This window comes from Mus caroli, unplaced genomic scaffold (assembly GCF_978045245.1).
Source record: "Mus caroli unplaced genomic scaffold, Mus_caroli_1 scaffold_5, whole genome shotgun sequence".
Lineage (NCBI taxonomy): Eukaryota > Metazoa > Chordata > Mammalia > Rodentia > Muridae > Mus > Mus caroli.
This window is the reverse complement of record NW_028227260.1, coordinates 127,689,325-127,710,163: the sequence shown is the minus strand read 5'-3', so window position 1 is coordinate 127,710,163 and position 20,839 is coordinate 127,689,325. Positions and strand designations below refer to the sequence as shown.

Sequence of the window (20,839 nt, the reverse complement as noted above, 5' to 3'; positions counted from 1 at the left end):
CCCATTCAGTTTCTAGAAACGAGCATTGCAAAGAGTCGCTTTGTCCTTCTTCCAGAGGTAGAATGCACCAGTCACACAGCACCAACCTTTCTAAGATGTACCCTTTATGGCTCCTCTAACTGTGGTTGTAACTCTTTCATGCACAAGTCCAAGAAGGGAGGCGCTGTTCTTTCCATCTGCCTCCCTCCTGATAGGGTGCTCCTAAGTTCTGAGAAGCGTTGTAACAGAAAGGAAACTGCCATGCAAGCTCTGGAACTTGATAACTGGGTCCCTGCTCATCCATCTTCCTTCACTTCCCTTACTACCCTGTGGAGATGATCCTTGTACCCTTGGGTCTTTAGCCTCAGTGAAGAGATTCAAACTAAAAGCAACCTGAAAAGAAAACCACTACTACAAGCATGCTCGTGGGGAGTTCAAAGCTCTTGGGGTCGGTACAGGGCCCTGCCCTTGGTGGGTCGCCTTCTCTCTCTCTCTCTCTCTCTCTCTCTCTCTCTCTCTCTCTCTCTCTCTCTCTCTCTCTCTCTCTCTCTCTCTCTCTCTCTCTCTCTCCTCTCTCTCCAGATGGTATAGGAGGATGCAGAGCTAACAGGCACTTGGTGGGAACTTCAGCTGAACCATCATGTCACAAGGCAAGCCAGTGTTTATTGAGTACTGATGTACTAGGTACTATTCTGTGTGCTTTCCTTCTACCATACTGATTGAATCCCCCAAGACAACGGCACTAGGCAGAAACTCTCACCCCCCATTTTTGTGGATGGGAAAAGCAAAGTTCAATATGCGTAAGCAAATTGCCTATAGTCACACAGTTAGTAAGCTGTGCCAAGATTTAAAAACTGCAGTCTACCTCCAGGACTATGACTGAACCATCTATACAATCCTTGCTGAGCAGTTGCTTTGTCTCTGCTTGCTTACCTCCAGTAATGAGGAGTTCATTACCTCGAAAGGCAGCCTGCTTTGGTTTCACCCAGCCACAGCCACAGCCACAGCCACAGCCACAGCCACAGCCACAGCCACAGCCACAGCCACAGCCACAGCCGGTAGACTCTTCTGGCAAGTCTACCCAGGTTTTAGTTACTCAGACGTCACAATGATCTAAGTTTCCTGAAGATGCAAGTGAGGAAGAGGTTATAGCAAATATTCCTCTTGTTCATCCTCACACAGCAAACCTGAGGATTTCTTTGAGCTCCGAGAAATCTTGATGTCATTTTGGGGGAGGGGCTGACGTTTAGTCACACCTCTCCTCTTATCACAGAATTCCCCCAAGGGACCTAGGCTTCTTTGTTACCCCATGGACCCCATGCGGTGACTGAGAACCAGATAAGGTTGAAGCGGGAAGTAAAAATGGTTCTATCCACCTCGACCTTCTTTTCAGTTGAGGACCGTGGATGATCAGGCCTTGTCTCTAGTTCTAACCCTGAGCATCCACAGCACCGAGTGTATTAATAGATGCTCACTAATGCCAAATGAACGAACGAGCTCCAAGAGTGTGAAGTGCAAGCCCACAGCCTCCTTTCTGGCTGGCCTCAATTTCCTGCAAGAGTTAGTTTTGCATCCTGCATTGAGAGCCTTAAAAGCAGCATTTCCATGGTAACAAAGCATAGACTTGCCACTTTGAAGGGCCAAAATTTTTTCTGTCACACAGAATCTGAGCTTACTCCAGAAAAAAAAAAAAAAAAAAAACCACCCTAAATGCCTCCAGTGTCTGAGTAGCAGGCAACTGTTAGTTGGGAGACCTGAGGAATAGGCACTGCCAAGGGCAGATCCCCCAGAGCATATCTCCTCAGGGAAGTTCTTGGGCCCATCAACAGCGCTGGAGTTTCCATGGTAACAACACTAGGCTAATGGGTTGCCAGGGTGACAGCGCGCTACTGCTAAGATTGCACGGGACTGGACCACACAGGGCCACTGAGTTGAAAAGATGCTAATAACACCTTTCTGAGTCTCTATGACAACAACACTCAAACACCCTGTAGGCTTTGTCCTGAATGCAGATTAGACCCCTACCCTTCACCCTCAGCAAAGAATGCCCTGAAAGGTGGGCCCCCTATCCCAGTGTGCTTTGGATTTTGCCCCTGCTCAGACTGCCAGGTTAAAACAGCCTGGGTCTGCAAGAAGGTCTGGGACAGGAACAGGGCTTGGCCCAATAGATGTGGGAGCAAATAGAGCTTTGGCTACCTTCTGGGCCCAGTGCCTCTCACTGCAGCTGTTTTCAGGCTACTTGGGTTCACGTAGTCCAGGAGCAAAGCCAGGAACGCTGGGCCAGACTTTTCAAACTCTTTGCAAAGCCATAGCCCAGATAAATTGTATCAAAGCTCTCGACATCACCACCTGAGTCTCACTCTTCTTCCTCCCAGCGTCCTCCCGCCCCAGGCACCCACAATTCTGTGGAACACAATTTGAAAAGTCTCAACTTTGGATCATTTCTAACTTGGATTCTTTGATCCCAGAGACCACTCGGGCTTCTAGGTTTTCTACCTGTTTGTGGAGTTGGTTTAAAACAAAACAAAACAAAACAAAACAAAAAAAGGTGTGTGGGGGGAGGGGAGAGAAGCTTCTATTGTGTGGCCAGGCAAAAGCATTTAGGACAGACTTTCCAGAATTGAGTTCCACACTTGTCACGTGCTAGCCAGCAGTTTAGGACATGCTTTCTGTGTTAGCCATCATGTCTTCTTCAGAACAAGCCATCAAGGCAGGCATGACTGACTCCATTTAATGAAGGACAAAGGAAGCTCAAGGCAGGGAAAAGGGAGTCCCGGTGGGTGCACCAACCTGGGTGACCATCTCTTCACAAGGGGTGCTACTTATGAATTCCAGCAGAGAATTCTGTGAGCAATGATGACCTATGACCTCTCTCTGGTGACAATGAGCTGAAACAGGTGGATCCATCCAAGTCATTAGAGACCCCTTACAGCCCCCCACACACACACACACAAGGCCCCTGTCATTATCCACATGCAACACATTGCCTTGTCAGGGGAAGTATTATCTCTCCACAATGTTGCGCAGCTGCAAGCCGTAAAAGGCATATGATCTTGTTAGAACGTGGATAGCTATGGTGATTCCCAGTTACCATGGAAACTCAGGAAGGTGTATGCCCATCAGCTGCACCAAAGATCTGTACTTATTTGGTGTGGTGGGACACACCTAAAATCCGAGGACTTGGAAAGCTGAGGCAGGGGTTCTACAGAGCAAGACCTTGTCTTAGATCGAACTCAACTAAATTAGCAATGAACAACAACAACAAAAAAGTTTTGTAGGGTTAGGAGGATGGATCAGCAAGCAAATCATTTGCTGTGCAGGCCTCGTGACCTGCGTTCAGTTTCTGGAGCCATGTAAAAGTGGGAGGAGAGAGAGAATGCTGCCAAGTTGTCCTTGACTCCCACACGTGCTGTGGCAACTGTGTGCTTGCATGCACACCACCGCCACAATAATAACAAATAAAATTGCCGTAAAAGGTCTGTAATTATTCCTTCAGCAGCACAATCCCTTTCTTTCTTTCTTTTTTTTTTTTAGGTGACAAGAGTCATTTATTCCTTACATATCATAAGGGATATACAATAAAATGTGCACACCATCACAATCTGAGGCGCACCCTCCAGGGACCATATTCCAGCCATCATCCCCACAAACCCACTGTTCTTTTTTTTAATTTTTAATATTTTTATTACATATTTTCCTCAGTTACATGTCCAATGCTATCCCAAAAGTCCCCCATAGCGCCCCCCACTTCCCTACCCACCCATTCCCATTCTTTTGGCCCTGGCATTCCCCTATATTGGGGCATATAAAGTTTACAAGTCCAATGGGCCTCTCTTTCCAATGATGGCCGACTAGGCCATCTTTCGATACATATGCAGCTAGAGACAAGAGCTCCGGGGTTCTGGTTAGTACATCATGTTGTTCCAACAATAGGGTTGCAGATCCCTTTAGCTCCTTGGGTACTTTCTCTAGCTTCTGCATAGGGAGCCCTGTGATACATCCAATAGCTGACTGTGAACATCCACTCCTGTGTTTGCTAGGCCCCGGCATCGTCTCACAAGAGACAGCTATATTTGGGTCCTTTCAGCAAAATCTTGCTAGTGTATAGAATGGTGTCAGCATTTAGAAGCTGCTTATGGGAAGGATCCCTGGATACGGCAGTCTCTAAATGATCCATCCTTTCATCACAGCTACGAACTTTGTCTCTGTAACTCCTTCCATGGGTGTTTTGTTCCCAATTCTAAGAAGGGGCACAGTGTCCACACTTTGGTCTTCATTCTTCTTGAGTTTCATGCGTTTAGTAAATTGTATCTTATATCTTGGGTATCCTAAGTTTTGGGCTAATATCCACTTATCAGTGAATACATATTGTGTGAGTTCTTTTGTGATTGTGTTACTTCACTCAAGATGATGCCCTCCAGGTCCATCCATTTGACTAGGAATTTCATAAATTCATTCTTTTCAATAGCTGAGTAGTACTCCATTGTGTAAATGTACCATAATTTCTGTATCCATTCCTCTGTTGAGGGACATCTGGGTTCTTTCCAGCTTCTGGCTATTATAAATAGGGCTGCTATGAACATAGTGGAGCATGTGTCCTTTTTACCGGTTGGGACATCTTCTGGATATATGCCCAGGAGAGGTATTGCTGGATCCTCCGGTAGTACTATGTCCAATTTTCTGAGGAACCGCCAGACTGATTTCCAGAGTGGTTGTACAAGCTTGCAATCCCACCAACAATGGAGGAGTGTTCCTCTTTCTCCACATCCTCGCCAGCATCTGCTGTCACCTGAATTTTTGATCTTAGCCATTCTGACTGGTGTGAGGTGGAATCTCAGGGTTGTTTTGATTTGCATTTCCCTGATGATTAAGGATGTTGAACATTTTTTCAGGTGCTTCTCTGCCATTCGGTATTCCTCAGGTGAGAATTCTTTGTTCAGTTCTGAGCCCCATTTTTTAATGGGGTTATTTGACTTTCTGGAGTCCACCTTCTTGAGTTCTTTATATATATTGGATATTAGTCCCTTATCTGATTTAGGATAGGTGAAGATCCTTTCCCAATCTGTTGGTGGTTTTTTTTGTCTTATTGATGGTGTCTTTAGCCTTGCAGAAGCTTTGTAGTTTCATGAGGTCCCACTTGTCAATTCTCGATCTTACAGCACAAGCCATTACTGTTCTATTCAAGAATTTTTCCCCTGTGCCCATATCTTCAAGGCTTTTCCCCACTTTCTCCTCTATAAGTTTCAGTGTCTCTGGTTTTATGTGAAGTTCCTTGATCCACTTAGACTTGACCTTAGTACAAGGAGATAGGAATGGATCGATTCGCATTCTTCTACATGTTAACAACCAGTTGTGCCAGCACCATTTGTTGAAAATGCTGTCTTTCTTCCACTGGATGTTTTTAGCTCCCTTGTCGAAGATCAAGTGACCATAGGTGTGTGGGTTCATTTCTGGGTCTTCAATTCTATTCCATTGGTCTATTTGTCTGTCACTATACCAGTACCATGCAGTTTTTATCACAATTGCTCTGTAGTAAAGCTTTAGGTCCGGCATGGTGATTCCACCAGAGGTTCTTTTATCCTTGAGAAGAGTTTTTGCTATCCTAGGTTTTTTGTTATTCCAGATGAATTTGCAGATTGCACTTTCTAATTCGTTGAAGAATTGAGTTGGAATTTTGATGGGGATTGCATTGAATCTGTAGATTGCTTTTGGCAAGATAGCCATTTTTACAATGTTGATCCTGCCAATCCATGAGCATGGGAGATCTTTCCATCTTCTGAGATCTTCTATAATTTCTTTCTTCAGAGACTTGAAGTTTTTATTATACAGATCTTTCACTTCCTTAGTTAGAGTCACGCCAAGATATTTTATATTATTTGTGACTATTGAGAAGGGTGTTGTTTCCCTAATTTCTTTCTCAGCCTGTTTATTCTTTGTGTAGAGAAAGGCCATTGATTTGTTTGAGTTAATTTTATATCCAGCTACTTCACCGAAGCTGTTTATCAGGCTTAGGAGTTCTCTGGTGGAATTTTTAGGGTCACTTATATATACTATCATATCATCTGCAAAAAGTGATATTTTGACTTCATCTTTTCCAATTTGTATCCCTTTGATCTCCTTTTGTTGTCGAATTGCTCTGGCTAGGACTTCAAGTACAATGTTGAATAGGTATGGAGAAAGTGGACAGCCTTGTCTAGTCCCTGATTTTAGAGGGATTGCTTCAAGCTTCTCACCATTTACTTTGATGTTGGCTACTGGTTTGCTGTAGATTGCTTTTATCATGTTTAGGTATGGGCCTTGAATTCCTGATCTTTCCAAGACTTTTATCATGAATGGGTGTTGGATCTTGTCAAATGCTTTTTCTGCATCTAACGAGATGACCATGTGGTTTTTGTCTTTGAGTTTGTTTATATACTGGATTACGTTGATGGATTTCCGTATATTGAACCATCCCTGCATCCCTGGGATGAAACCTACTTGGTCAGGATGGATGATTGTTTTGATGTGTTCTTGGATTCGGTTAGCAAGAACTTTATTGAGGATTTTTGCATCAATATTCATAAGGGATATTGGTCTGAAGTTTTCTATCTTTGTTGGGTCTTTTTGTGGTTTATGTATCAGAGTAATTGTGGCTTCATAGAATGAGTTGGGTAGAGTACCTTCTGTTTCTATTTTGTGGAATAGTTTGTGAAGAACTGGGATTAGATCTTCTTTGAAGGTCTGATAGAACTCTGCACTAAACCCATCTGGTCCTGGGCTTTTTTTAGTTGGGAGACTATCAATGACTGCTTCTATTTCTTTGGGGGATATAGGGCTGTTAAGATCATTAACCTGATCTTGATTCAACTTTGGTACCTGGTATCTGTCTAGGAACTTCTCCATTTCATCCAGGTTCTCCAGTTTTGTTGAGTATAGCCTTTGGTAGAAGGATCTGATGGTGTTTTGGATGTCTTCAGGATCTGTTGTTATGTCTCCTTTTTCATTTCTGATTTTGTTAATTAGGATGCTTTCCCTGTGCCCTCTAGTGAGTCTGGCTAAGGGTTTATCTATCTTGTTGATTTTCTCAAAGAACCAGCTCCTTGATTGGTTGATTCTTTGAATAGTTCTTCTTGTTTCTACTTGGTTGATTTCGCCCCTGAGTTTGATTATTTCCTGCCGTCTACTCCTCTTGGGTGAATTTGCTTCCTTTTGTTCTAGTGCTTTTAGGTGTGTTGTCAAGCTGCTAATGTGTGCTCTCTCTAGTTTCCTTTTGGAGGCACTCAGAGCTATGAGTTTTCCTCTTAGAGATGCTTTCATTGCGTCCCATAAGTTTGGGTATGTTGTGGCTTCATTTTCATTGAACTCTAAAAAGTCCTTAATTTCTTTCTTCATTCCTTCCTTGACCAAGTTATCATTGAGAAGAGTGTTGTTCAGTTTCCACGTGAAGGTTGGCTTTCTATTATTTATTTTGTTATTGAAGATCAGCCTTAGTCCATGGTGATCTGATAGGATGCATGGGACAATTTCAATATTTTTGTATCTGTTGAGGCCTGTTTTGTGACCAATTATGTGGTCAATTTTGGAGAAGGTACCATAAGGTGCTGAAAAGAAGGTATATCCTTTTGTTTTAGGATAGAATGTTCTGTAGATATCTGCCAGATCCATTTGATTCATAATTTCTGTTAGTTTCACTGTGTCCCTGTTTAGTTTCTGTTTCCATGATCTGTCCATTGGTGAAAGCGGTGTGTTGAAGTCTCCCACTATTATTGTATGAGGTGCGATGTGTGCTTTGAGATGTACTAAAGTTTCTTTAATGAATGTGGCTGCCTTTGTATTTGGAGCATAGATATTCAGGATTGATAGTTCCTCTTGGAGGATTTTACCTTTGATGAGTATGAAGTGTCCCTCCCTGTCTTTTTTAATGACTTTGGGTTGCAAGTCAATCTTATCAGATATTAGAATGGCTACTCCAGCTTGTTTCTTCATACCATTTGCTTGGAAAATTGTTTTCCAGCCTTTCATTCTGAGGTAGTGTCTATCTTTTTCTCTGAGATGAGTTTCCTGTAAGCAGCAAAATGTTGGGTCTTGTTTGTGTAGCCAGTTTGTTAGTCATGTCTTTTTATCGGGGAGTTGAGTCCATTGATATTAAGAGATATTAAGGAAAAGTAATTGTTGTTTCCTGTTATTTTTGTTGTTAAAGTTGGCATTCTGTTCTTGTGGCTGTCCTCTTTTAGGTTTGTTGAGGGATTACCTTCTTGTTGTTTCTAGGGCGTGGTTCCTGTCCTTGTATTGGTTTTTTTCTGTTATTATCCTTTGAAGGGCTGGATTCGTGGAGAGATAATGTGTAAATTTGGTTTTGTCGTGGAATACTTTGGTTTCTCCATCTATGTTAATTGAGAGTTTGGCTGGGTATAGTAGCCTGGGCTGGAGTTTGTGTTCTTTTAGTGTCTGTATAACATTCGTCCAGGATCTTCTGACTTTCATAGTCTCTGGTGAGAAATCTGATGTAATTCTGATAGGCTTGCCTTTATATGTTACTTGGCCTTTTTCTCTTACTGCTTTTAGTATTCTGTCTTTATTTAGAGCATTTGTTGTTCTGATTATTATGTGTCGGGAGGTATTTCTTTTCTGGTCCAGTCTATTTGGAGTTCTGTAGGCTTCTTGTATGTTCATGGGCATCTCTTTCTTTAGATTTGGGAAGTTTCCTTCTATAATTTTGTTGAAGATGTTTGCTGGTCCTCTGAGTTGAAAATCTTCATTCTCATCCACTCCTATTATCCGTAGGTTTGGTCTTCTCATTGTGTCCTGTATTTCTTGGGTGTTTTGAGTTAGGATCTTTTTGCATTTTACATTTTCCTTGATTGTTGTGCCGATGTTCTCTATGGAATCTTCTGCACCTGAGATTCTCTCTTCCATCTCTTGTATTCTGTTGCTGATGCTCGTATCTATGGTTCCAGATTTCTTTCCTAGGGTTTCTATCTCCAGTGTTGCCTCATTTTGGGTTTTCTTTATTGTGTCTACTTCCCTTTTTAGGTCTAGTATGGTTTTGTTCAATTCCATCATCTGTTTGGATGTGTTTTCCTGTTTTTCTGTAAGGACTTCTACCCGTTTGATTATGTTATCCTGTTTTTCTTTAAGGATTTGTAACTCTTTAGCAGTGTTCTCCTGCAATTCTTTAAGGGATTTTTGTGCTTCCTCTTTAATGTCTTCTACCTGTTTACCAGCGTTCCTTTGTATTTCTTTAAATGTGTTATTAAACTCCTTCTTGAAGTCCTCTACCATCATCATGAGATATGCTTTTAGATCCGTGTCTAGCTTTTCCGGTGTGTTGGGGTGCCCTGGACTGGGCGAAGTGGGAGTGCTGGGTTCTGATGATGGTGAGTGGTCTTGGTTTCTGTTAGTAAGATTATTACGTTTACCTTTCGCCATCTGGTAATCTCTGGGGTTAGTTGTTGTTGTTGTCACTGTTTAAAGATTGGAGCAGAAGCTGTGTTCCACTCACCAGCAGTCTCAAAATCCTGTGGCGGGGGTCGTGGGTAGCTGGCGGGTGTCAGCCGACCCTGTGCTCTAGCTACCCCGGTGCTGGTCCGGCCGGAAGTGGCCTGTGGTCCTACTCAGGCCGTTTTTCTGCTTCCCTAACTAATGCAGTCTCAGGTCCCGCGTGCAATTGGATTGGAGCAGAAGCTGTGTTCCACTCACCAGAAGTCTTAAGATCCTGTGGCGGGGGTTGTGGGTAGCTGGCGGGTGTCAGCCGACCCTGCGCTCTATCTACCCCGGCGCTTTTCTGACCGGAGAGGCTTGTGGCCCTACTGAGGCCGGATTTCTGCCTCCCCAACCAAAGCAGTCTCAGGTCCCGCGTGATTGGACTGGAGCAGAAGCTGTGTTCCACTCACCAGCAGTCTCAAAATCCTGTCGCGGGGGTCCTGGGTAGCTGGCGGGTGTCAGCCGACCCTGCGCTCTAGCTACCCTGGTGCTGGTCCAGCCGGAAGTGGCCTGTGGTCCTACTCAGGCCGTTTTTTCTGCTTCCCTAACTAATGCAGTCTCAGGTCCCGCGCGCAATTGGATTGGAGCAGAAGCTGTGTTCCACTCACCAGAAGTCTTAAGATCCTGTGGTGGGGGTCCTGGGTAGCTGGCAGGTGTCAGCCGACCCTGCGCTCTAGCTACCCTGGTGCTGGTCCGGCCGGAAGTCGCACAATCCCTTTCACACGGTTTGAATGTATGGACTTATGGCGCCAAGTGTCTGACTCAGGAATCGGCTGGATGAGGCCCCTTCTTTGACCCCTCCACGATGACCAAGTGTATGGGCTGCTTACCTGGGGCTCTCCCCAGCACTTCACCTGGACTCCATCTGCACGGATCTTTCTTTGGATGCACCCCTCCCTTCACCTCAATGGTCTTTCTTTTTTTTTTTCCATTAAAATTGTTTTCATTTATTTATTTTTATGTGTATGAGTGTTTTGTCTGCAGTTGTGTCTGTAGACCACATATGTGCCTGATGCCAAAAGAAACCAGAAGAGGGCATTTGATTCCCTGGAGCTGGAGCTACAGACAGCTGTGAGTGCTGAGAACTGAACCCTGTCCTCTGGAAGAGCAGCTAGTGCTCTTGATCACTGAGCCATCTCTCCAGCCCCTTTCTGAATGTTCTTCCAGCCTTGAACCCTATAGTTATTTCTGGCAAGATATTGAACACTGGATAATTCATCAACCGCAAAAAAATTGTTTCTCATAATTTTGGAAGCTAGGACTCCAAGGAGAAGGTGCCAGTGGGTTAGGTGCCCGGTGAGGCCTGCGGTCTGCTTCAGGATAGCACCTTGTTGTTGTCTTCCAGAGTGGAGGGGCATTGTGTTCTCAGTTGGCAGAAGAATAGAATTGGATGCCTAACCCCGTTCTCAAGCCATCTTATAAGTTTCCTAATTTCTTCTTAAAGGTTCTATCCCATGACTTACCTCATAAAGACCTTAACTGCTTTCAGAAAGATTTTATTTTATTTTTATTTTATATATCAGAATGTCTGCATTTGGGTATGTGAATGCAGGTGCCTATAGAAGCCACAGGCATCATGTGCCCTGGACCTGCTGTTATAAACAGTTGTGAACCACTCAGCATGGGTACTGGGGATGAAACTTGGGTCCTATTGAGGAATAGTGAGTGCTCTCAACTGCTGAGCCACTTCTCCTGCCTAAAATGCCACCTCTTAATTCCATTGGACTTAGAGGATTTATTTAGTTCACAGTTCTCCTTTGAATTCTATCTGCTATAGGATCACTTTTCTGCTTCTCCTTGACTGCCTCTTATAGATGCATAGTTGGTGCTTAATAAGTGTCAACTGAACAGAGATGAGGACAGATTGCTATAAACAGCCTTCCTCTGTTTCTTTGTATTTCTTCTACCCTGGTTTTGTGTCTTTAAAGCTCTGCTATTTCTACAAAGGCCAAAGAGGCTCATGAAAAGTTTTCACTTAGGGCTCAAGATTGAGTAGGTCTTTCCCCTTTGACAGGAGGCCAGGGGGAAGGCACTTAAAGCACCATGGTTTGTGCAGGTTGAGTGGAGAAGTGTGGGCCTCCATTGTGACACTTCCAAGTAGAGTAGTCATGAAGGGGAGTGGCCCCTTGACCAGCAGAGGCAGCAGCCCTCCTCCTACAAGCCTTCTTTCTCCAGGATGGGGACAGTAAAGCCAGATGGCCTGGATTCCAGCCCCAGTTCTGCCACTTAGCATCTGTGCTAAGGTGTGGAGCTGAGCACTTCCTTCTCATGAAGCTCCCATATGCTAATTCTCAGGAGATGATGCTTGGTACCAAGAAAGCACTCAACAAAAAAGGAAGGGCTAGAAGGATTGTAGCTGCCGCTCGGTAGCCAAGCATTCATGCAGTGTGTGTGAAATGCTCTTGGTTCACATCTCGGCACCACAAAAACAGAAGGGGGAGTCAAGAAGCTCTTTACCCCCATCAAGGGTGAGAAATTCTTCACTCCCACTAATGTCCCACCCATTGCCACCACTGCAGTTTCTGGTCAGAGTTGACCTATTTTCCCATAGGAAGAAAGCCCAGATGGTTATTCTAGTCTCACTGCTTAGGACTCAGAGCAGAGCAAAGTTTTATATTTAATTATAAATATATTTGTGTTGAGCACAAATACTATGCCTGCCACTCATGTTCCCGTCAGTGTTGTTTGGAGCAACTCTGTAACTCTGCTCAGAATTCCTACTTTAGCTGCCCAATGGTCCTTCCTTCAAACTGCGGACCTCCCCTTCTGCCCTGCCCCAGTGGCTGTGATACTGAACCGTGGTGCTCATTGCTTTGTACCCCTATTTTCTTTTCTAAAACATGAGAGCCTGGGTGCTCTTTGGGGCCCCCTGATAGCACAGATGCTTACAGTGAGAATATTTCTACTGGCTTATTCTAAGGTTCCTTGGCTTCTGGAATGGCTCTAGCTCTCTGTCTCCTGGGGAAGGGTTGGGGCCAGCATGGGACCTAAAATAGATGTTCCAACAGGAGACCTCAATCTCACCAGGAAGGGTCTGCTCCAGCCCAGTCCAAAGCTGGATGAAAACAACCTTTCTGGTTTGGTTAGCATCTACTATGCTTAACCAAAACTCTTGTACTGGGCTTTCTCAGCTTCCTGAAGGGCAAGAGGGGCTGGGCAGTTTGGAGAGGGGGACATAGTAAGTGGCTCTCAAGCAGGGCTATCTGTCTGCCTGTTCTCCCTGCAGGGCATTGTTGGCAGCCATTGATCTCCCACACAGAATCTCATTAGGTCACCCAAGCCCAACTAACTCCTGTGGCTTGCAGCTCAATAGGCCAGTCCGTAAGGATTTTCCCAACATGCCACCTTCATACCCCAAAGCCTTACAGTTCGAGTCACAACCTCTTAATAGTGAAGAAATTCTCACTCATTTCCCTACTTGGACCTAGACTGTGGTTCTTCATTCAATTTCTTGTGCTGTTATGACAGTTCGTCAGCCTCATAGAAACAAGGAAGCCAACCAAGATTGCTTTGGGGCTTCGACACAGGAACCAGCACTGGACTTGAACCACTTGGAGGTAGAACACTCGAATTCTCTATTCTAGTTCATCTCTGCATTGTGTATACGACTTAGGGAAGATCATTTCTCTTCTCCGCATCTGCTTCCTCCTCTGGGGAAATAGGAGGTGATAGTCTATCAACCTCACTGGGGATATATGAGGCTCACATACGAATGGATTTGTGATAACACTTTCAAGTTGCACTGTGCTATATAAATACCCATCCGATGACAAGATACCGTTCTACTTCTCCTAGGTGTCCGGCTTCCACCATTCCCCTCCACACTCTGAAGTACCAGCTTTTTACCAGCTCCTCGCCCTTCTTCCCTGGCCCTTAAATGTGCTCAGAGCTCCCCTGTCCATCTCCAACACTCTTCCACAACTAACCTCCTCATACAAGTGGTGTCCAACCATACGCCTTCATTTTTTTTTTCATCCCTACATTCTTATCTGTTGGCTCTTGGTGCCTCTCTTCTCCTGTCATCTTCCTTTATGGTCTCAGCAAGTGTGCCATCCTTTTGGTCTAATTGTTTCAGAGAGCACCACCTCCTGATATTCCTGTCCTTGTCCAACCTAATCCCCCTTGACTGTGGGCTGAATCTACACAGGTTAACTAATGGTAAGATGGATTGGCAGACATTTCTAAGTTTACACTGTAAGACAGTGATGCTCATCTTTCTCATAGTCTCTCTCTTGCTTGCTCAGAGGAAGCTTGTTGTCATATTGTGAGCCACCCTCTGGAGAGTTCCACATGGCAAGGCACTGAGGGCTGCCAAAAACCAGCAGCGTACTGAGACTGGAGATCCAATTACCAGCAGGCATCAGGACACTCCTGCCAGCAGCCACATGACAGAGCTTGGAAGTGAAGTCTCTCAGTTGAGCCCTGCATTGACTGCAGCCTGGTTGACAATTTGACCCCAACTTGAAAGAGAAATTAAAACAGAGGGTCCAGTTAAACCACACCCAGATTTTTGACTCAGCGATTATGAAATAAACTTTGTTTTGATCTTGATTTAGTAGGAATTGAACCCAGAGCCTTGTATATACTAGGCAAGCACTCCACCACTGAACTACACCTACATTCTCCTTTTTGGAGACAGAGTTTCATGGTGTAGCCCTAGCTGGCCTGGAACTCCCTATGTAGACCAAGCTGGTTTTGAACTCACAGAGATCTACCTGCCTCTTTCTCCAGAGTGCTGGGATTAAAAGCATTTACCACCATGCACAGCTCTCCTTTCACCTCTAAATATTTATTTTAATTGTGTGTATATGTGTACATGAGTGCAGTGACCTCTGTTGGAGCACCTGGAGTTAGGGTCACAGTGGATGTGAGTCACCAACATGGGTGCTAAGGAACCAAACTTGGGTCTTCTGAAAGAGCAGTAAGTACTCTGAACCGCTAAACCATCTGTCCAATGTCCCTCTATCATACTTTTAATTTTGAGACATGGTCATACTAAATTAACAAGGTTGGTCTTGAACTCTCCTATAGAAATCTGCCTGCCTCTGCCTCCCGAGTGCTGAGATTAAAGGTATGCACCACCATGCCCAGCTTGAGAATCCTTTTTTTTATTGTAATTTTTTATTGGAAAACAAATATACAACTTGGAATGGATCTGAGGCAAGTTGTGCCATGAGCAGGTTTTCTTTAAATGGTTAAACAAAGTTTAAAAAGCAAGTAACAATAAAAGAAAATGTTCCTGGTACAATACCAGCAGTACAAAAAAAAATAGTGTCCGAGTACCTGGATAAAACACACGTTTTGCAATTGTGCAACTTTTAAGTACATATTGTTGACTGTCCACAGTCCACGCAGAGTTACAGCTCCACACTTCAACAACAGTATGCTGACAGTTCCTAAAAGCTACTTTAAAAAAGGCATAACCCAGATGTTCCCTCATTGGACCAACTCCATCTAAGTTTAGATGTGCAGAAGGGCTTAGATATATCCAGAGTAAGCCACATGCAACATGTTACTTGATCAATTTTCTAAAATAAGATTTAAGGACAATGACAGTAAAATAAGGGAAGAAAACATGGAGGAATGAAGTCCTAATTACTATACATGCATATCTTTTGACAGTGGGGGGGGCTTTTACAGATAAGTTACAAACAAAGAAAAGGCAAATAAACAATTTTGTACAAGAAATTTAACACATTCTGTACACTGTCTTCACTTTGCTGTCATCATTTGTACAAACTCTTCGTAGTTTACCTGACCATCCCCATCAATGTCTGCTTCCCTGATCATCTCATCGACCTCTTCATCTGTTCACTTCTCTCCAAGGTTTGTCATCACATGGTGAAGCTCTGCTGCACTAATATAGCCATTGCCATCCTCCTTATCAAACACACGGAATGCTTCTCTGATTTCTTCTTCACTGTCTGTGTCTTTCATTGTTCTTGCCATCATTGTCAGAAATTCAGGGAAATCAATTGTGCCATTACCAGCCGCATCTACTTCATTGATCATGTCCTGCAGCTCTACTTCTGTGGGGTTCTGCCCCAGGGACCTCATCACTGTCCCCAGCTCCTTTGTTGTTATTGTCCCATCCCTGTCCTTGTCAAATAGTGAGAAAGCTTCTCTGAACTCTGCAATCTGCTCTTCAGTCAGTTGGTCAGCCATGCTGCAAGGGCTACGGGTTTCTGAGATGCCACCAGACAACTGCTCAACTTGTTCGCTCCACTCGGACTCTTATATGGAGAATCTTGAGATCTCCAAGCCAATCCAGGCTTCACCTTTACAATTTGATGGAATGGCCTCTCAGGGCTTCCATGCAGAGACTTCCCTGACACAGGTTTGGCCTCAGTGGCTCTCCTTAACCATGAAGAAAGCTTCCACAGCCATTCTATTCATGTATCCTTCATGCCTCTGAAGCTAGCTAGCCCCATGTGAATAACGCTGTCAAGTTTGGCTGCTGATTTGGCCTCCTTCACTCACGTTTGCAGCAGCTTTGACTTGTTTTTCCTTTCCAGGAGGAGAAAATTTCTTAGGCCCTTTCCTTTTATAAGTTGGAAGCTTACCTGGATGAGGTCATACTTCAAGGTCATCCCTCCCTTTACTCTGGTGAAGATCACACCTCACTTTAGTCTCCTCATCTCTTTCAGCACAAACCTTGGTGCCAGCATTGAATTTCCTGGGGCTTTTCCTTCTCAAACTGTACATTTTTAACTTATTTTTGCCCCACTTGCTCTTTCTCATTGTAGACCCATGTAATAAAGTCACTGTCTTGAAATCTCCTTTACCAAAGCACTCAGTCCATTACCTTTTAATTTAGCTCCAGACAAATTCTTAGGGCAAGGGCAGAAAGCAGTCTCAATCTTTGCCAAAAAAGCACAAGAATTATCTCTAGTCCAGTTGCTAAGATTGTTTGCTTCTGAAACCTCTTGAGCGAGGCCTTCACATTATACATAACTCCCAGAACTACTGTCTTCCAAGCTCCTACTAAGATGGCTCATCATTCAACCATGTTTCTAGTCCAAAGTCCTCCAAATTCCTCAAAACAAAACAAAACAACAATAACAAAAACATGGTCAGGTTTTTCACAGTAACAGGTCTTTCTCTGGAACTAACTTCCACTTTAATTACTTTTCTTTTGTTCCTATAAAACATGGGACCAAGACAACTTATAAAAGAAATTGTTTAATTCAACACATGGCTTCAGAGAGTTAGAGTCCAGTATGGTAGAACAAAGGCATGGCAGCAGGAACAATTGAACAATTGTGATCCACAAGCAAGAGGCAGAGAGGACACTGGGAATGACACAAGTATTTTTTAAAACATCAAAGCCTACATCCCCAATGATATATTCCTTCCAACAAAGCCACATCACCTAATCAGTCCCAAACAGGGACCAAGTATTCCAACATACGGGCCTACAGGAGCCATTCTCATTCAAAACACCACAGATAATATGGTGAGACATGGGCAAGATTCTCCATATAAAATATCACACACACACACACACACACAGAGGCCATGCTACTGTTTTTATTGTTCAAATTTTACCATATGTGTAGCTGAAACGAGCATATATTTTAACACTTTTACAATGCATTGCTTCTATAAACCATGTAAAACATGGTTTTATGAGTATTTGAACTTTATATATCCTGCCCATATCATTTTTCAACGTGCTCTTTTTACTCAAAATTATGTTTTTAAGATTTAGCATGTTGAAACATCTATTTCAACTTAACTTTATAGCAGCCCATAGTATAAATGTGCCCCAATTTGTATACCTATCTCCCTATTGAGATAATTGCAGCTGTCTGACTTTCTGAATGCTGTGCTTGTAATACAAACTACAGATTGTAATACAAGGCTTTGTGGTACTAGTCATACAGAGAGCACATAATTGGTGCCAGGTATGGTTTGTTATTATTTTATGTTTATTGGCATTTTGCTGGCACGTGTCTGTGCACCGTGTGGTTACTTGGTGACACTAAAGACCAGAAGAGGGCTTTGAATACCCTGGAACTGGAGCTTTGAATTGAACCTGGGTCCTCTTGAAAATCAATCAGTGCTCTTAATCACTGAGTTGTCTCTCCAGCCCCTATCAGGCATCGTTTGATACATACCTGTAATCCTATCACTCAGGAGGCTGAGGCAGGAGGATTTCTGAGTTCAAGGCCAGCCTAGTCTACAAAATGAGTCCCAGGACAGCCAGGGCTACACAGAGAAACCCTGTCTCAAAAAAACAAAAACAAAAACAAAAAAAAGATTCTCCATATAAAATCATATATATATATATATATATATATATATATATATAATTTTTCATGGAATACTTCAAAAATTTTTGCAGAGGCCATGCTACTCTTTTTATAGTTCAAATTTTACCATATGTGTAGCTCAATCATGGACTCCAACTCTCTGAAACTGTAAGCCCAAATAAACATTTTTCTCCTATATGTTTGTTGTCTTTGCCATGGTGTTTTATCGCAGTAGCAGAAAAGTAGCTAGACACCTACCATCCCTGTTGTTGACTAAGAAAACACCAACTTTTATCCAGAGTGTTATAAAACGCTTGAGGTCAGTCTCCCTGTCTTCAGCCCTTCTGTTTATTCCCTGAACTGATCATTGACTGGTTATGGCCAGGCCTTTACCCAGAATCCCTTGTTACCTCCCATCTTCCTCAGTGTGATGACAAATGACCCTTCTAGATTTAGTCTCGGTGCTTCTTAGCCAGACCTCCTGCTGCTGTTCCCTAGGCCCTCCACTCCAAACTCATTAGCTTGCTGGTTAGTCCCTGTCCACTCAGCACAGTCCCACCTCATAGCCTTTGTACTTGCTACTCCCTTGGTCCAGAATGCTCTTCTCTCAGATAATGGCTTGGCTCTCCTTCTTTATATCCTTCAGTATGTACGCTAAATGATATTTCCATAAAGCACCCTGATTTTTAAAATTACACATGCTCCTCAAACCAGTCCTCTTTCTTCCTCTATTTTTTCATCCGTATCACTATCACACCATGTATGTTTTAATTCTTTGTTGATTGTCTTCTTCATCATAGGAAGCTGTAAACTCTAAGACAGTGGTTCTCAGCCTTCCTAATGCTGCGACCTTTCAATACAGTTCCTCATGTTGTGGTGACCCCCCCAACTATAAAATTATTTCATTGCTACTTTATAACTGTAATTGTGCTACCCTTATGAATTGTAATTTAAATATATGATATACAGGATATCTGATATATGACCCTTATGAAAGGGTCATGACTTACAGGTTGAAAATCAATGCTCTAAGATGATTGCATTTTTGTCTGTTATGCTTCCTGAAGGGGCCTATGCAGCAGGTGGGGGTCTGGACAGCCTCCATCCAGGACATATTGCTTTTTGGTCATGAAATTTTTCCTAGATGTGGCTTAGTTGCACGTCTACAGCAAAGGTATCATCTGAAGGCTCCCCTGAACAGTAGGCCAGACAAGAGTGTCTATATGAGAGTGTGTGAAGACCTGTGTGGATGTGAATAGGATCGGAAATGGAAGGCAGGGCGTGACTGTGGGGCTAACTGTGAGCTCATGTTCTGGAGGGAAAGGTTAAGATATGCTTGGCTGGGGAAGAGTAAGCCCAAGGCACAGAGGCCTAGTTAGCACTGTAGATTCCATCTTTGCATCCAGCAGGTGTCCTTAGTATGGCTGGCACAAGGATCTACTGATATCCTCCTGGTGTCCCTGGAGGAACCAGAAGTACTGGTGACTAGTAGGCCAAGCATCTCTGAAGAGGTGGGGGCCAAGCCTCTGGCATTTCCCCTCATGAGCCTAAGGAATGCCGGAGAAGCCCCAAGAACAATGGGGAGCTGACAGCCTCTCAGAGGATCTGTGAAGTGGGCCTAAAGGGGGAATGCACAGCTGCTGGCCAGAACTCAGGGGAGGGGAGAGGGGTTGGCAGGGATACAGAGAGGCTGAGGAATCCTTGAAGGAGGAAGGCGGAAGCAGCTGGGATGACACCGATAGGCATTTCCCGCCTCAGGATGCCCTCCCGCTTTCCTCACTTCCACCGCAGCTGCAAAAGCAAAAGCTGCAACTTCCATCCGGCCCCCAAAGTCCATTCTAGAGGTTGTGAGTTGTAGGCCCCCATCAGCCACTTCCACTCTTGCCACCCCACCCAATCCCAGAGGAAAGCAGACAAATTGCTCACCCCACAGCAGAGTGCCTTCTTGGTCTAAAGGAAATTGTTTATGTAGCCCTTCTCCACCTTTGCCAAAAGTGGATAGAAGGAAATTTGGGCTTAGAAGGTATGCTTGCCTTCTTGCTCTCTCACTGAGGTGTATCTACCCCCAAGTGATGCTATTCATTGCTCAGCCTCCATCTTTTCTATGGAAGCTTTGTTCAACAAGGTTTAGTCACAGGCAGATCAAAGCCTTTCTTTTTAAAGGCCCTCTTTTTTATGTCTCACCTTGGTATCCCATTTCAGGACTCTACAATCTTTTTTTGTATTCTAACACATACTAAGCATACTCCTTTGGCATAGTTTGGGGTATGATAATTCACCCCCATCAATTTGCAATCACCGGGGCTACATCTTTCAGCCACCCTTAATGGGTATTCAGCTTGGAGAGGATAAGCTGGGGTCAAAGCAATTCCCAGCATAGCAGCTATATACCCTTCTCCTGTCCTACTGAAGAAGGTTCATTGGAGGGATAATAACTTCATTCTTGGAATAATTCCAACTGCACCCTTGCAATGAAGATCATCATGATGCAACATTACATGCAATTCCAAATCATTTCTTTGCAAATTTCAATACTTTATTATGGCATCATTTACCACTGTCTTGACTCTGCTGTCTGAAAGGGCTTCCTACCTGTCATCAACTTTTCATTATTAGAACAAATGCCTGAGACAATCAACTTGTAAAGAGAAGAGGTCTGCTCCATTCTAGTGCTTTCAGTTCATAACCAATTGGCCCCATTATCATGAGCCTGTGGCAAGGTAGCACATTAGAGAGGGAACAAGAGGTAGAGAAAATTGTTCACCTCATCTCTCAAAAGTAAGAGAAAGCAGGATGACGACACTGGGTCCCCAGAAGCTCCTTCAAGAGTAGCATCCATGTGCCGGTTGGCACAGTAGCAACTGTGACCTTGATTGAAGTGGGAAGCACCTAAGTAATTCTTAGCAAAACACACCTTTGGGTGTGTTCCTTAGGTTCTTTCCAGAGAGGATTAACTCAGGGGATATTCTTGTTTCATTCTGTTGTTGTGATAAAGCAGTCTGGCCAAAACCAACTTAAGGGAGGAAAGGGCTTATTTGACTTACATTTCCAGGTCACAGTGCATTATTGAAGGAAATCTGGGCAGGAACTCAAGTAGGAACTAAAGCAGATCTCATGGAGTAATTCTTGCTCCCTGGCTTGCA

At 43.8% G+C, this 20,839-nt stretch overlaps 1 pseudogene; it reads right to left on the bottom strand.

Moving 5' to 3' along the window:
* Positions 1-14,644: 14,644 nt before the first annotated feature.
* LOC147004797 (calmodulin pseudogene) lies at positions 14,645-15,676 on the bottom strand (annotated as a pseudogene).
* Between the last annotated feature and the right edge of the window lie 5,163 nt (positions 15,677-20,839).